Below are 16,320 nucleotides of genomic sequence, written 5' to 3' on the forward strand. Positions count from 1 at the left end.
CATTATATTTTCAGATTCCATGGATCCTGAAACTCAAGTGAAACTTTAGGCATGCCCATGATCCCTTACAAAGTAAAAACATGAACTTTGTGCACTGTGTAAGGCGTAAGGTGTTAGTTAGTTAGTAACCTATTATTCTTAATACCTATAATATAAGGTTTCCATGTCTAGAAATCTCCTGATAGATTAATCTTCCTCCTTTCTCCCAAGGTATGCAACGCTCACAGTAGAATTTAGGATACTTGCTCTTCATAGTAGAGTCAGAATTATTTCTTTCTAAAGAAAATAATTATTTGAAGGGATTGGTCTTCATGTCAAATGGGTACATAATTTAAATGTCCAGCTGGTGTCTGTCAAAAGTTCCCAAGGGTTGAAAATGCAAAAAAGTGTGCTGTTCTTTATAAATTTTGGTTGTCACAGTTTCAAGGTAACTGTATCTACATCTCCCCCCCATGGTCCCTCAAAGGAACACACCTAAGCTGGCTCCCAGCTGTCATCTCTCCCTCCTGACCCAGGATTTTAAGGCTGCACAACTCCCTGCTATACACTGTGATATCACCAGCAACTTAGTCTGCCTAATGGCAAGCGCACGTGTTTGGCTTTCTCTCTGAGGGCTATGACGAGTATATTGCCCGCCATTACAAGTTACCACACAGTTCTTTCTAAGCAAGCACTATTCTGAAGGTAAAATCATTAGAGGAAACCTATTAAAAACAATAAACGTTTGTGTGTGCATGCTGAAAGCTTACCAGTGGTCATCCATGAGTCTTAGCCCTGGTACATTAAAGTGTTTCCAACCCTGCTGCCAGGGTTGCCCCCCCCCCCCCCCCGCCCTTGGACAGAGTGTCCCGTTCATTTGCTGGATGAGAAAGAAGGCCCTCAGTTCAAGCTCATTCTGTTATAGCAAAAGCCCTTTCTTTGTCTCTTAGTCTCTTGTAAACCCATCTTTAACCAGTATAAGCAAACCACTTTATGGGGTGGTACTTCTCTCGAATTGTCTAGTCTCAGTGACTCACCTTCATCACCTCCCACTGTTTGTATTTCCTGTAGGAGCTGTGGTAACCATCCCCATGGAACAGAACACAATCCTAAATAAACCATTCATAGATTCAATACAATATCATCCCCAAAGATATTGCATGTGATTGCAATATCTGTCTCCGTGGTCTCTCTAGTTTTCATAGGGCACCACCCTCAATTAATTAATTGGGTTTATAAAGAAATAGGCATCTGATTTTAGTCATTCGGAGACCTCTACAGGCAAGTACTGAAAAATAAAGAGGAAAAAGTGAATCGCTGTATTTATGAATGGATACTTTTCAGCTGGTGAATGAAATACAGATTTGGTTGTTAATACATATTATAGAGCACATTCTGTACTTAGTATCATGTCACCATGGGCAAAAAAAAAAAAAAAGTTGCGCTCTGGCATCAAAAGCAAAGTATCTTGGTTTTGTTTGGCTGGTTGGCTTTTAATGAAAGGTAGGTCTTTGAAAAGCATAAACTGACGGTAGTGAGCACCTAGGTGAGTCACAAAAACTATAAAATGGGCAGTTTACCAATATCAGCCATAAGTGAAAAGCTGAGGTGTATGAAACCCACAATGAAAGTGAAACCAGGTGTTTTTTGCTGCCTGTGTGTAAATTTTTGAAACCTTCTGTGAGGGGGTGATCTGGATTTCATGAATTTTTCCTGGCAGCTTTGGAGCTATTTCCCAGAATTTACTATTAGTTTCAGATTCATGTGAACCTCCCTGGGCGATTTTTCTGGAACCCAATACAATTCCCAACCTTCTTAGCCAAAAATAAAACCCCAAATGTCTTCCCTTTTGTTTGGAGAAATATTGAAACAAATGAAAGAAGAAAACAGGAGGAGAAGGACGTGTTAAGCTTACGTGTCCGCATGTGCACAAATTAATTTTTTTTAGCTAACTCCCACTGAAATATATGCCACTGTGGTTTCAGTGCTATTGTACTCGAGCTGCTAGATTATAGCTGACTCAGATATGTCTACATGTGCTGCAGTCACACTTCTAATGGCAACGTAGATTCTCAAAGAATGAGACCTATGAAGGAGGGTGGTATATATTTGGAATGGGAAAAACAAAGAATTTGAATTCTCCTGCATGATTCAAGCTAGATGTCAGTTAGTTTTAGTTCCTTGGGAAGAAAAGTTAGACTATTTTCTTTGAGGATCCTGTGTGTCAGGTATTTACTGGTTGATCTCATCCTCTTCCATCAGGACTGTTTGTTTACTGCAAATCTTATCATTTTTGTATTTGAGACTCAGAATCATTCTGCTGTGGGAAACCCAGGTTTTCGACAGTTCTGTGTATTTAGACACTTACAGATTGTCAATCTTCTGATCCGGTAAACAGCAACACTATGTATGCTTGCAACACACAGAAAGGATCTGAACACAGATCTGAAGGGACACTAACAGACAAAGGAAGGCATGGTTTAGTGATGAAGGGATTGAATGAATCAGTTGCACATAACAAGCTATTTACATTTTATTAGGTTTTCATATTGACTACCCCAGATGACATTCTTGCCAGGTTGGGGCTGGATCTTGTTAACTCATGAATGTAGGTCTTACTCCTCCTGTGCCTTATCCTACTGAAGTTAATGCACACCTTCTGCGTTAGCGACCTGAGAGAAAAGATCCATATAGGACTTACTACATTATTGGAACACGAGGACCTAACGATCATGTGGGAAACCCTGATATCAAAGCATGGCATAGGTGCCGATTCAGCCCTTAAGAATGCACTTACCTCTAGGCATATCCTTTAATCCCATAGGACTTAAGCATGTCCTTTAAATTCAGATGTGCTTAACTGTTCAGCTGAAATGGGGCCTAACTCATGGCCCTTAAGGTTTATTAAAGTAATTGAATACATGGTGTATGAGTTAGTGGTTGCAGGGGTGGGCAGTGTAACTCACAAATGAATACCCTGCTTCTGTGCATGTTTTGATTTGCCTGGGTATGTGAGCTAACTATTTGGCCACAAAACTGAAGGGCCGGCAGAGCCAGGAAGAAAAGGTGCCATGTGGATGATTCCTTAATAAGGAAAATTTATGGGAGCAATAGAGATGATGGGCAGGAGGGACTGATAGATGGAGATTGACTAAGAGGTGACAAAGTGGAGACATGATAACAGAAGACCTCTATTTGAAGGGTGTAAACACCAAAGAGGGAGAGAAATCATAGTTTGGAGCACAGAGGAATAACTAGGAGTAATGGGAAGAAATGAATAACAATGTAAAGGAATCCCTTGAGATTTGTCTCCCAAATGGTGGTGGGAGAATCTGCCCATGACCAGTTACTTGCGTTGGGTGGCTTCAGTACCCTTATTTCTTACATGGGGCCTCTACTCCTTGCAAGCATTCATAAGTCTCTTCCTGGGAGTTCGCTGCACTCCTGCAGGGTTGGAGTGAAGATCTCCTGGATGGGAGTTCCTCCTGTGGGTCCAAGAGTCATGCCAACAGTCTCCTGTTTAGGGCAGTCTTGCTCCTCCCCTCCCCAGCTGACTGCAGTTTACTTCCTTTTAAAGGTCTCCTCCCTATCCTACATGATTGACAAGGCTGGAGGGGTGGGGCTAGCCTTCCTCTTGCAGCCTCTTGGGCAACTCCCTCTTCGGTGTGGGATCTATACGCCCCATTGCTGGATCACATTTGTGACAACAGGATTTAGTGAGCTGTAGAATAGTTGCCCCAGGGAAACCCTGAGCATGTGGGGTTTTAAGAATAGACTGGACAATCCATTAGAAGAACGTTCTGCGAGATAGAATTCTACTTTAATGGGATGCATGCATAAATGGTCTGATAGGTCTTTTCCATCGGCAGTGTCAATGATTTAATGAAATATTGGGCAAGCTTTCAATGGATGGCCAATGTACAGTATAACAAGGACAAGACTTTGGTTAGTAATTAAACTCCCACCATTAATATGGATGAGGTTATTCACATGCCTAGGGAAAGCCTGGACAATGATAGAGTGCACCTTTCTGATAGCTGTGGGGTTATAGATGAATGGCTAAAAAGAGGGATATACAAACACCGGGGTTTTCAAAGGAGTCTAAGGGAGTTTAGCTGCCCCACTGCCACCAAAATTCAATGGGATTTTGGGTTCCTAACTCCCTTAGGCTCCTTTGACAGTCCCAGCCAAAATCTCTGAATGCCCACCTCCTTCTCTGAAAAGGCAAATTATATTCTTTGGAATAGGGGAAGTATAAAATTAAGTAGCGTCTCTAATGCTAGCTGAGAGCTGATGTAGCGAGAGAGCATGGTGTGGGGGCATGGGCATAGGATTTGGACTCAGGAGACTTGGGTTTAATTTTCAGCTCAGCTACTGACCTTGATAATGCCTGTATTTAGCAACAGACCTAAAACTAGCAGGAATAAAGTGCTGTCTTATGGTTAGGATGCAGGACTGGGAGATCTGGGTTCTCTTCTGCCACTGATCATCTGTGTGACCTTAAGCAAGTCTCTTCATCTCTGTGTCACCATTTCCCTGTGACTGGTTCCCCCTCTGGGGTGCCACCTGGAACTGGGGTCCACTGAGCCTGCCTCACCCACCAGTCTGGGCTCCCTTTACACTGCACTTAAGCCCCCTCCAACACACACACAGGTAGGGACACACCCAGCTGCAGTTACATACACACAGGTTCTTTAACCAGCCCCCTGCATGAGAAGGCACAGCTAAGGCACCTCCTAATTCCTAAGGCACGCACCCCCAGCTGGAGTGTAAACCCAAAATTATACCGCCTTGCGCTGCACAGGGAACTGTACAGCATAAGCTCATGAAATTTGCCCCCTCCCTCAGAGTGGAGAGGAATATACACAGCTTTTTGCCCCAAGTTATGACTCCCACACACTGGTTTTAGACCAAGCAAAAAAAAGTTTATTAACTACGAAAGAGAGATTTTAAGTGATTATAAGGGATAGCACTCAGGTCCAAACAGATTACCTAGCAAATAAACAAAACAGGCAAACTGACCTTAATATACCTAAGAGATTGTATATGCAAAGCAAAATTCTCACCCTGAATTATGATTAAAGCAGGCTGAAAGTTCTTAAGGGGCAAGCTGCGCAGGCTCACAGCTTAGAAACCCCTGGTGTTCCAATCACAGGCTAAAAATCCCTTTAGCCTGGGTCCAGTACTTCCCCCAGTTCAGCCTTTTGTTTCTCAGGTGTTTTCAGGAGCCTCTTTGGGCGGGGAGTCAGTGAAGAGCCACAATGATGTCATTCATCTGCCTTAAATAGCTTTTGCATATGGCAGGAACCCTTTGTCTCAAAGCTGGGTTCCCACACCAGTCAGTGGAAAAACACTGGTATTCCAAGATGGAGTCCAGTACCAGGTGACCTGGTTGTGTCATAGCGGCCATGAGTCAGAGGCTGTTTAGAGTGTCCTCAGGAAGGCTTCCTGGTGGGAGATTAGCTGCTTCTAAAGCCTGTTGTTTTCTCCTAATGGCCCTTTAACCTGAATGAGTCCTTCCCAGCCAGCCATCTAGACTGACCGCCTTTTGCCTCGTGAGCGTTCCCCAGGTGTAAACACTTTTCTATATAGTCAATATTCCTAACTTCAGATACAAAAATGATACATGCATACAAATCAGATAATCGTAGTTAGTAAATCCTAACCTTTACAATGATATCTTACATGACCTAGCTTGCATAAGATACATTGATTGTCATATTCATATAATAATCTCTATGAAGAATATGGGGTGCAGTGTCATACCCCCTATTTTGTCTGTCTTGTGTATTTAGCCTGTAAGCTCTTCAGGGCAGAGTCTGTCTCTCACTGTATATTTGCAGAGAGTCTAGCAAACTGGGACCTTGGTTGGGGCTGTAAGCACTATTGTAATAGAAATAATACAATTACATCTATTCATATAGCTGGACCACTCCTCCAACCCCAGTGTTTGTTGCATGTGTAGCAGGATTTTTCTGATGCTTTCATATGTTATGGAAACAGTCCACATATGTTCAGCAAAAGTTTCCTGATCTGCTTGTAGAGGTGAAGCTTATTCAGCCAGTCATAGGGGACCCACTTAGTATCTTTAGTAGTTAAAGTTTATGTAGATGCCAAGAATTTGTTAGTCTCTAAGGTGCCACAAGTACTCCTGTTCTTTTTGCGGATACAGACTGACACAGTTGCTACTCTGAAAACAAAGAAAAACTGTATGTAACTGAGATTTTGACTTTAACATTATTTTATTCATTTGTTCTGTAGTAGTGCCCAGAAGCACCAATCGAGGCCCAGCTGTATTGGCCACTGTGCACACTGTCCTTGTTCCAAAGAGATTACAGTCTGAGCCCCTGGTCCTAAAAGCACTTGTGCACATGAGTAGTCCCACTGGGAGCCCAAACTTCTTACGTCTCGTTTTGTTCTGTGTCTTTCTTCTAGACACTCTCCTCAAAGCTCTTTTCCAGTAGGAATATTCTGCATCAAAGAAATGCTCTTCTCTTACTAGGCTACTGTGAGCAAAGAGAGCTCTATGCTTACAATACAGATTCTTCCTTGTATTCTGGACTCATGCATTTCATTACAAGAGTCCATCCTACAGACTTCACCTTGGGAGCACAGTGATGCCTTCACTGGACACTTACGGTTTCCTGTTACTTAAAACCATGTTTCTCCCCATCCACCCCAGGTGATTCACTTAAACTTGCTTTTGTAGCTGGAAGGAAACTTATGTTATGCAATACCCATTCTTGAAGATCTGCAGAGTACAACTGAGAGGAGCACTCATCAGACCACAGACTTTAGGGCAGCTACATTCAAGACCTCAAAGAGCTACATGTGGCATTAGAATAACAAGCTGAATTTGACCATAGTAGCTAGAACACCACCCTAAAAACTAGGCTGCCATAAGTGGTTGCTGTATATACTGCTGCATAATCCAAACATGGGTCCCAAGTATGTTACCACAAAGAATTCTCATCTAGCTTTGAAGAAAGATCCACTGAGTGCAGGATAAACTTGCCATCTTGTCAGGGTGAGAGTTGTCTACCTTGGCATTATCCACAGTGCAACACCTGACCCAGTTTTGCCCCTATCCTAATGAATGAAACTCAAGAAGTCCTGAGAAATATTTGAGCTACCACCTGGAGAGCCCATCTTAGCTGGTGAAAGCCCCCAAAGAGCAATTGTGCCCATTGCTAATGTAGATGATCAACGACACTTTCAAAGAAGTGAACCCACCAGCCTAACTGAAAAGTCAATATTCTACCCAATCCTGAGAGTCAGCTGAGAACATCTCCAGCTAGTGCCTCATCTCCAGCCTCTTAGAATCATTGCAGAGTGAAAAAACACACTTCTTCATTCACGTGACATCTGCCCCGATCCTGAATGCTTTGTAGGGGGTGAAGGGGGGGGCATGACTTAGAGCTTTTTACTCTGCCCACCCTCTGCTCTGTTTTCACCCTATTTTTCATTGGGGTTTTTTATTTTATTTTTTTTTGGTTCTCTTTCCCCATTCTTTGCTGCTATTCTCACAGGGTTCTTAAGTGGAGTGGAAAAGGTCTGAGTCAAATTTTCGAGCACAAGTGGATTCAAAATTAGAGAAAATGAATTCCCTTGTCCCTACTTATTAGAATAGCCTCACATTTCAGAACTAAGGACAAATCAAACTTGTGGTAAAAAGGTCATTCATGGATTAGTTTCTAAAATGTTATGCAGGATAAACACACATACAAAAACTTTTACTTTGTAGGTTTAGTATGTAGATCTTTGGCACAGGGTAAAAAAGGGGCCTCCTTGTTGGAAGCATAAAGACCAAATATTTTACAACTAGTTTGCTTTAGCAGTTTAGCTGGGGGACTCTTGCAAACCTGTGCAGGATTTTCTGAGCTGGAGTTAAAGGTTTTGTGAAAACTGTTCTGTAGCTAATGAATATTTCACAGAATGCAGTTTATAGTGGATGTGCATTTGCCATCCTCTTTTGCTATTCCTACAGAGAATAACTATCCCAGACTCTTTAATAAGTTTCCTGTTGTCTGACTACTGTAGATGAAATATGAAGCAGATAGAAGACAGATTGATATTCCTAACCTGTGTTGACCCAGACATGTGCTGGGCTACTTAAAAGAATGTTGGCTAGAAGCAAACCTGAAGTTCTCACCAGTATAGAAATACTTTTCAGTATTCTTATTGGTTCTAAAATGATGTGCTGTATTTCGCTTCCATGGTAAAATGTTACCTGTGACTCATGTGTTAATAAATTAAGTGTTGCACGCATTTTATGATGGTATTCTGTGTTTGGCAAAAGCATGAAAAGAAAATTACTTGTGGGCACATTAATTTTTTTTTGTTTTCATTTATTTATCTTTGTGAAAATGAATGTGGTGTTCTTGAAAAGTTCCAGAAAAGACAGAAGCAAGGCCACATTTCTCAGGCTGACCTGTGTATGGTGCCAGCCTAATTTGAAAGGAACTCCTCCTATGTCACCCAGGGTAATCTAAAATATATGATGTCTGGCAATTTCAAAGGAGTTTAAGGGAGTTAAGAGCCAAACTCCCATTGAAATTCAGACTCCCGTTGAAAACCCAAGCTGATGTTATTAATAGGCCCCCTATCACTGATATCTAAACATGGATGGTAATTCGGGGTCTGATTTTCTGTGGCCTTGTGTAGTCATTTATGCTGGTGCAAAGTAGTGCAGAAAGGAAGCATTTAACCTGTTTTACATTAGCTTTGCACTGTGTAATTCCCTATATAGGATGCAGGGCAATGGAAAATCAGGTCCATTCTGTGTGTTTTTGAAAATAAGTTTTTATTTAGACAGCACAACTTCTGTTCTCTTGAATGAAAATCCTCACTTACCTGACATAGTCAACGACGGTACATTCAAATATTGAATTTGAAAAACGCTGTTTATCTCCTAATCCTTAACTAACCTGAAATACCAACCCTGCTTATTCCTTCTTTATTGTCCCTTTACATAGTGTTTGTGTATATGTGTTAGGCAGAATGTGGTCTATAAATATGTACACACTGTGTTAAGCGACAGTAAAGAAGAAAGAAACCATGAGGAAGAGTGTACCTTTGTATGAATTTATGTATTTACGTATATATGTGTGCATGTGTATATAGCTATAGATACATGTTTATATTTAAACGCATGTGTGCGTGCGCACACCACTAACTTTATAAATTTAATTTTGCACAGACACCATTATATTTTAATAGACAGTAAACTATAATTTAAAGGAAATGAATCCAGAACTATCCTAAAATAAAAGTACAGTACTTTTAAGTTTAATTACCACGTTTTGTAACTTTTAAAAAAAATGTAGATAATGATGTAGGACCATATGCATGGTCCTGCAGCGGGGCAAAAAAGCCTCTGGAGATTCTCTGGGCTGAAGCCTTTTTGACCTGTCTGAACCTTCGTACGTTCCCCTCTATGGGGTGGATTACTTGTACATGGAGAGGCCAAGAGTGTAATTCTTTTAAACCAGTGGATCAGTGAGAGAACCATACTCCTAACCGGATGGATCTCAGGACAGCCATAAAGAGGGCATGAGCCACTGTATTCTCTGGAACTCCTCCCCCAGTCACATAGCTCCTGAAGGAGCTGGCTGACTTGTGCCTTGATGCTACAAACTCTTCTGCATATGCTCAAGTTGAAGCATGTTGAGTAGCCCTGTTGACGTCAGCTGGACTAATTACATGTTTAAAATTAAGCATGTGCATAATTGTTTGCAGGATTGTGGCCTCAGCTATCACTGCTATGCCTGTGTCCTACTCCCCACTGCTGTATGCTGGAAGTTACTGCTGCTTCTAACATCATCAACACCTGTCTGAAAATTCAGTAGAATTCTGCTGTGTAAGCAGGGGAACATACTGTGTACAGTGACTGCTCCATGGCCCCAGCCTTTGTTTGACTACCCCACTCACTCACAAGATGGGGAGTTCCCAAGGAGGGGCTTCTGTGGACTCCTAGAAGGGGGGAAAGTGTGCAACAGAGGCACCCCTTCTTCCCTTCACTCGTTGCAGAGCTTGTCCTTGCTGTTTTATTCAATCATTTGCTATGGAAAGTCCCACTTCAAATATGCCTGACAAATAAGTATCGTTTTAAAATGGATGTGTCATGAAAACGAACATTTGCAACTGTAGTAACGTAGCTCAGACATATTGCACTTTGGGAAGAAATCAGCTCTTTAACGGACTATCCTGTAGTATTTTAAGCAACTGAAAGTAAAGCTAGTTTCACTCCAACTATGGAGTTTTATATAGAGTTTCACATTGTGAAGGTTTCAGAGTAGCAGCCGTATTAGTCTGTACCTGCAAAAAGAAAAGGAGGACTTGTGGCACCTTAGAGACTAACAAATTTATTTGAGCATAAGCTTTCGTGAGCTATAAAGGGTTACACAGGTTTTAGCTATGCAATACCCCCTGAAGTCAATGAAAGATGTGTGGCTGAATGTCACATAACCGTGAAAAAGTAATAAACATCCAGAGTCACAGTGGCCCTGATTGGCTGTGTTATGTCCATCTTTGTTGTCAATACTGGGAGAGAGAGATTTACAGTAGGTAATCAGTTCAAAGCTGAGAATGTGTAAATAGGGCAGAGTCTTCATTAATGTTCTGAGGTGGTTCTTGTTTCCTTAAACTGCAGCTAATGTCACATTTTGTGCTTTCTTCTCTAACACTGAGGTGAGATAATAGGTGGTAACTGGAGTTGATTTGGTTCAGCATGAAATGTTATCAGCAACTGATTTAAATTTATTCTCTTTTTTTTTTTTTTAAGTGGCTGAAATCTCCATTGACTTCAAAGGAGGTGCTCAAGTGCTCAAAATTGAGCATGTGGGTAAATGCTTTGCTGGATTGGAGCCAGAATGCATAGTCTGTTAAGTGCAAAAATAACTTTCTAAAATGATTGAATCTCTTTTAAACAAACACACACTCATCTTATAATGAAAGACTTTGGAGTATGGAGCATAATTTGCAGATTTGCATTCTCTCTGTTTAAAATGCTCTTTGAGCCATTAGTAGTTTACAGGAATAATTGTCTTCTGCTGTGGTCAATATTAAAATGCTTACAAAATAAAAGAGCACTGGCACTCATCTTAGGTTATTTTTATACTTATGACATGACCTTTGGTAATAAAATCAAGGAAACAGGAGCAACAAAAATGACTGATGTGGCTACATCCAGTGTATCCAGTGAGCTTGTCTTTTTCGATAAAATCCTAACCCTTGGGAACAGGGAAGTTCAAATTGCAGCTGAACCAGTCACTGGGAAGTTCCATTTTATTGTCCTGAAAGACACATCCTAATGTAGAGGAAGCCAATTAGCTTGATACTATTGATTTTAAACTTCAAAATGGAAATGAAGAATGTAGCTTTTTATTCTTAGGGGCTTTTGGTTTTTTGGCTAGTTGATCTTCATTCTATTCATGACTGGTAAATGGCTGCCTAGATTCATGTAAACCATCTCCTTATAGGGCCTTTTATTTCTGAATTGGTGGCTGAAAAGAAATCTGGCTCATGCAAAATACAAGAGCATTTCCCCCTCCTCCCCCCTCAAAAAATTCAGTTAAAAATGTGATTACTTACCTCTAAACAGTGGTTTTGGCTTTAATGGCAAGGGTAAAAAGCATAGTTGGAGTGAGCCAGATGTGTTCATGCCTCAGGGTCAGATCCTGATGGCCTCACTCACAGTATAGTATTGGTAGTCTCCTTGATGTACCTGGGATTACTCATGGAACAAAGTACTACATCACATGGCTAAGGGCATTAGAACTTGGCCCTTACTGAGGAACCTTGTGACTTCATTACTATTGCTGTCCTTGTCCTCCTCTCCCCAGGGCTGGCTCTAGGTTTTTGCCCCCCCCCCCCCCCCCCGAAGCAAAAAATTTGCCTCCCCAAGCTCCGAGAGCGCAACTGCCCCAGCCAAAAAGAAAAGGGGGGGCCGGAACGCTGCCTCTGGAATTGTGCTGCCCCAAGCCCGTGCTTGCTTTGCTGGTGCCTAGAGCCGGTCCTGCCTCTCCCCTCCTTTTTGTCAGCTGACGACCCTTCTCAGTTGTCAACTTGAATTTACATTGCATACTCTATGGGACTAGGGCATAGTTCAACTTCATTTTAGTGTGTGGCACTGTTTTAAAGGCTCAACAAAAATCAAAGCGAAACTGGAGGGGAAAGTGAACTTGCAGTGGGCTATTAAGCATTTCCCTTCTACATCAAGGTGTCCAGTCTTTCCTAGACTGATGATGGGTGAACAATTATTCATCAAAGTTTGCCTCTCTATCTATTCATGAATTGTTTGAAAGCAAAGTGTGATTTTTTTTCTGGATTGTTTTTTCTTTTTCATATTTATTCTTTGTCAGCAGCTTGTTCAAAAGCAGTTGGTGTGAATATTCAATAGGTGAGCTGTGTTGACTGCACACAGAATTCAGGTTACATGGTATATTTCTGTTCCCTGAATGAATGAGCATTACTCTTAAAATCAGGTTTCCAGTGCAAATTCTTAATTTATATATTCTGAATGCTTCCACTAATTGTTTCAATAATTGCTTTAAATGTGCTATTTATGCAAACATTCCTGCTTAAATTGGCTTAAAAATTATTATTGAAACATTCAGACTTTTTGATTTGGTAATAATTAGTCAGTTCTAGTAATGACCAAAAATGTTCATCTCTAATGGTTGCTCCAAGACTTTAGCAACATTGCAACATTTGTCATACTTTCGTCACTATGTGACCTTCACCAGTTATGAAGTCCTGGGAATTCAGTGTTGCTGAAATCAAGGTCCCAAAGCCTGGTTGGCTGACCTAAGAGAATGGTTTACTGTGGCAATTCCTGAAATTCAAATATGTGCAATCATTCTTCTACTTAATTTACAGTAAATGATTCAGAAAGAACTGTCACTTTGTAGGCAGAATAATGATAGCACTCCTATTATGTTTGCATAGGTAGGAAACAATTCTCACTGTGCCGAGAACTGTAAATCACCTTGTTCCTCCTTCCTCCTCATGCTGGCCTCCAGCAACAGGGAAACTTGCTGATGGGTAACTGGGTATCAGCTCCTTGACCCTGCTAGCTGGTTAGCTACATAGTCTCCTCTGGGCTCTGCAAGCCTTCACTTTACCTTGTAGATTAATACTAGGTGTACCCCAGCAGCCAAACCCCTTTTGAAGTGATGCCATAAATATGGCCATACTGGGTCTGATCAATGGTCCATCTAGCCCAGTATCCTGTTGTCCGACAGTGGCCAGGTGCTTCAGAGGGAATGAAAATAACAGGCAATCATCGAGTGATCCACCCCGTCATCCATTCCCAGCTTCTGGCAGTCAGAGGCTAGGAACATCCAAAGTGTGGGGTTCCATCCCTGAGCATCTTGGCTAATAGCCATTGTTGGACATATCCTCCAGGAACTTACCTAATTATTTTTCGAATTCCTTATAGTTTTGGCCTTCAGAACATCCCTTGGCAACGAGTTCCACAGGTTGACTGTGCATTGTGTAAAGAAGTACTTCCTTTTGTTTTAAATCTGCTGCCTATTAATTTAATTGGGTGCTCCCTGTTCTTGTGTATGTGAAGGAGTAAATAACACTTCCTTAATCACTTTCTCCACACCATTCCTGGTTTTATAGACCTCTGTCATATCCCCTCCCCCCACTTGTCATCTCTTTTCCAAGCTGAAAAGTGCCAGTCTTTTTCCCCCAGGGGTGTCCAGGTTTTCCATTCCCAAAGGAACGGCGGACACTCCAGCTCAAATTATTCAAACTTGTATAATACTGCAGCACTGAGATATATTTATAATGAAAACAACAATGTTTATTATCAAAGGTTAAAGATTCAAGAGCTAGTGTGTAAAGATAATGGGAACAAAAGGGTTCTATATAAAACAAAATTTTAACATGATTTCTAAAGAGATTAAACTTAATTTAGCAAACTAGCCTGTCTGAGGAAGTTAATCTCACCCCAAATGTCCTTTGCAGCATTTCAGCTAAACCTGGTTGAGATCCTGTTTTCATGAATGTAACTGCACTGCCTAGGTGCAGGTTAAAGGGGTGTCTTTTTGCCTTCTACTTCTATCCCCAAAGTAAATTGTTTGTCCTCAGATATAGTAACCCCCTCCTCCATTGCTTATTCTCTGCTGTGCTCTTCCCTGTTGCTTTCACATCCCCCTGTTGACTTAGATCCCATCTTGTCATGAATGTAGTTGAGCAGCTATTTCTGCCTTTTTCATCTTTCTAAAGAGTTGGTTTTTGTTATTATTTATTATTATTTTGCATTGGAAGAGGTTACTCTGCTCATTCAAGGGAGTATAACGCTAATGGGACATATTCAGAATTGCTACAACGGTGAGTGCAAATTGCCATGTTAAAATATAATGGTACAAACCTGTGATAGGGCACTGAGGTATAAAATGCCCCTGAAAGAAAATCTGCACAAACAGATATAATTGGAGTTAGAGAGGGCAGGGAAAGTTGTGTAAGGGGTGAGGAAAGGGGGCATTACTTAAATAAAAGGAACATGTAAGGGGCGGGTTGAGAATGAGGTAGTTCATTGTTTTTCCTAGCCATCAGAGCAGAGTCTAATGATCAGTGGGAAGTACAGCTTTCCCAGACTATAGTTCACTAGAGCTCGTGAGAAATTTTCCAGGTAAAGCATTTTCTGATGACACTCTGTGATGTATTGAACCTGAAATGTCTCATGAAAACATCTTGGGTTAGATGATTTTTTGTCAAATCACAGACAGGCTTCCAAGTCAGAAAGAAATCAAACTTCAAAATATCAGAATTTCCCACAAACCAGAAATCTCCAACTCTCTACGTCATACGATGTGACACAAAGCACCCATCCACACTCCCAACCAATGCTGCAAAGCTCCCATGTGCCCCTCCACACAGTTTCACACACAGGATGTTCGGACAATTCCTCCACCCCCCTGAGCTGCCAGCTGGATGGAATGAGGCACGGTTTGAACCAGACTGTCGCAGCATGCAGGATCATGGGCATGCACAGAGGCCACTGTCCGGGAGTTTTGCAGGCAACTGAGAAAAAAAAAATCTTGGTAAATACAACTCCTGTTGAGACCTCTGAATGTTGATCTATGCAGACCAGTAATTGCTGACTGGCTCATGTCTGTGGAACAAGGGTAAAGAGTTGTGTAGGCACTTGCATCTCAGTATTCAAACACCCACTGTGATAGACTCCCATAGGCTACACAACTTGCCACTTGGTTGCACTGTGTTTATATAGAATGAGGAGCTTATAGATGAAAAGTAAGAGGGTTAGACATCAAGGCTGGTGGCCAGAAGGACGGTGCTAGGAGCGGGGCATAGATAACACAAACCCGTTATTACAGCTGTGTGTTCTAGAATAATCACAAAGGAATACATGAGTATTCACTCAGTTGAACACATCCCATACACTGGATCTGCTGTATAGATTATGAGGCAGGGCTCCTGTGTGCTAGTCAAAACCAGGCACTTAACGTGGGAAACAGAAGGTGAGTGCATGCACAGCTCATGTGGAGAGGGTCAATACAAAGAATATTACCCCACTTAAAATCTATTATGAGGCCTTAAGTGTTGCATAGGCCTCATGCTGTACCTCTGCGTAAGGGGTTATTTTCACGCTACAAACACACCCTGATTTTGCACACAAACACCGCCCCGACCCTCTGAAGTAAATGAGGTCAGCCCCCTTGTGGTCATCCCAAACACTGCAGCCTCTTATTGAGGAACCAGAATGCTTGCACCATGCTTTATCTGTGATTGTTTGGCATGCCGGGTGCTGCATACATAATATTCAAACAGTCATAGAATCATAGGGTTAGAAGAAAAGGAGTACTTGTGGCATCTTAGAGACTAACAAATTTATTTGAGCATAAGCTTTCGTGAGCTGTAGCTCACAAAAGCTTATGCTCAAATAAATTTGTTAGTTTCTAAGGTGCCACAAGTCCTCCTTTTCTTTTTGCGAATACAGACTAACACAGCTGCTACTCTGAAATCTGTCATTATGCAAGGGTTAGAAGAGACTGCAAGGGTAATCTAGTCTATCCCCACTGAAGAGTATGAAATTCCATGTCCTCGTTAGACACCTGGAGGGTTGTAAATGATAGGGCATCAGTTTCTGCTGACCCCGGTGGTAACACTTACAATTTACACCTAGAGGTTAGAGTTTATGCCAGTATATAATCTGTTTCTTGAATTTGGCCCAGTGGCAATTATCATTTTACAATATACTCTATGTTTGGGTGGGGAATAGTAAATTTTGTTGTCCTTTCTTATTTGTATACCACACAAAATAATCTTTGCTTTGATATATCAGCATCTCTGGCACTGATTTGCTTG

The sequence above is a fragment of the Caretta caretta genome, chromosome 4 (assembly GCF_965140235.1).
Source record: "Caretta caretta isolate rCarCar2 chromosome 4, rCarCar1.hap1, whole genome shotgun sequence".
NCBI classification, from domain to species: Eukaryota; Metazoa; Chordata; order Testudines; family Cheloniidae; genus Caretta; species Caretta caretta.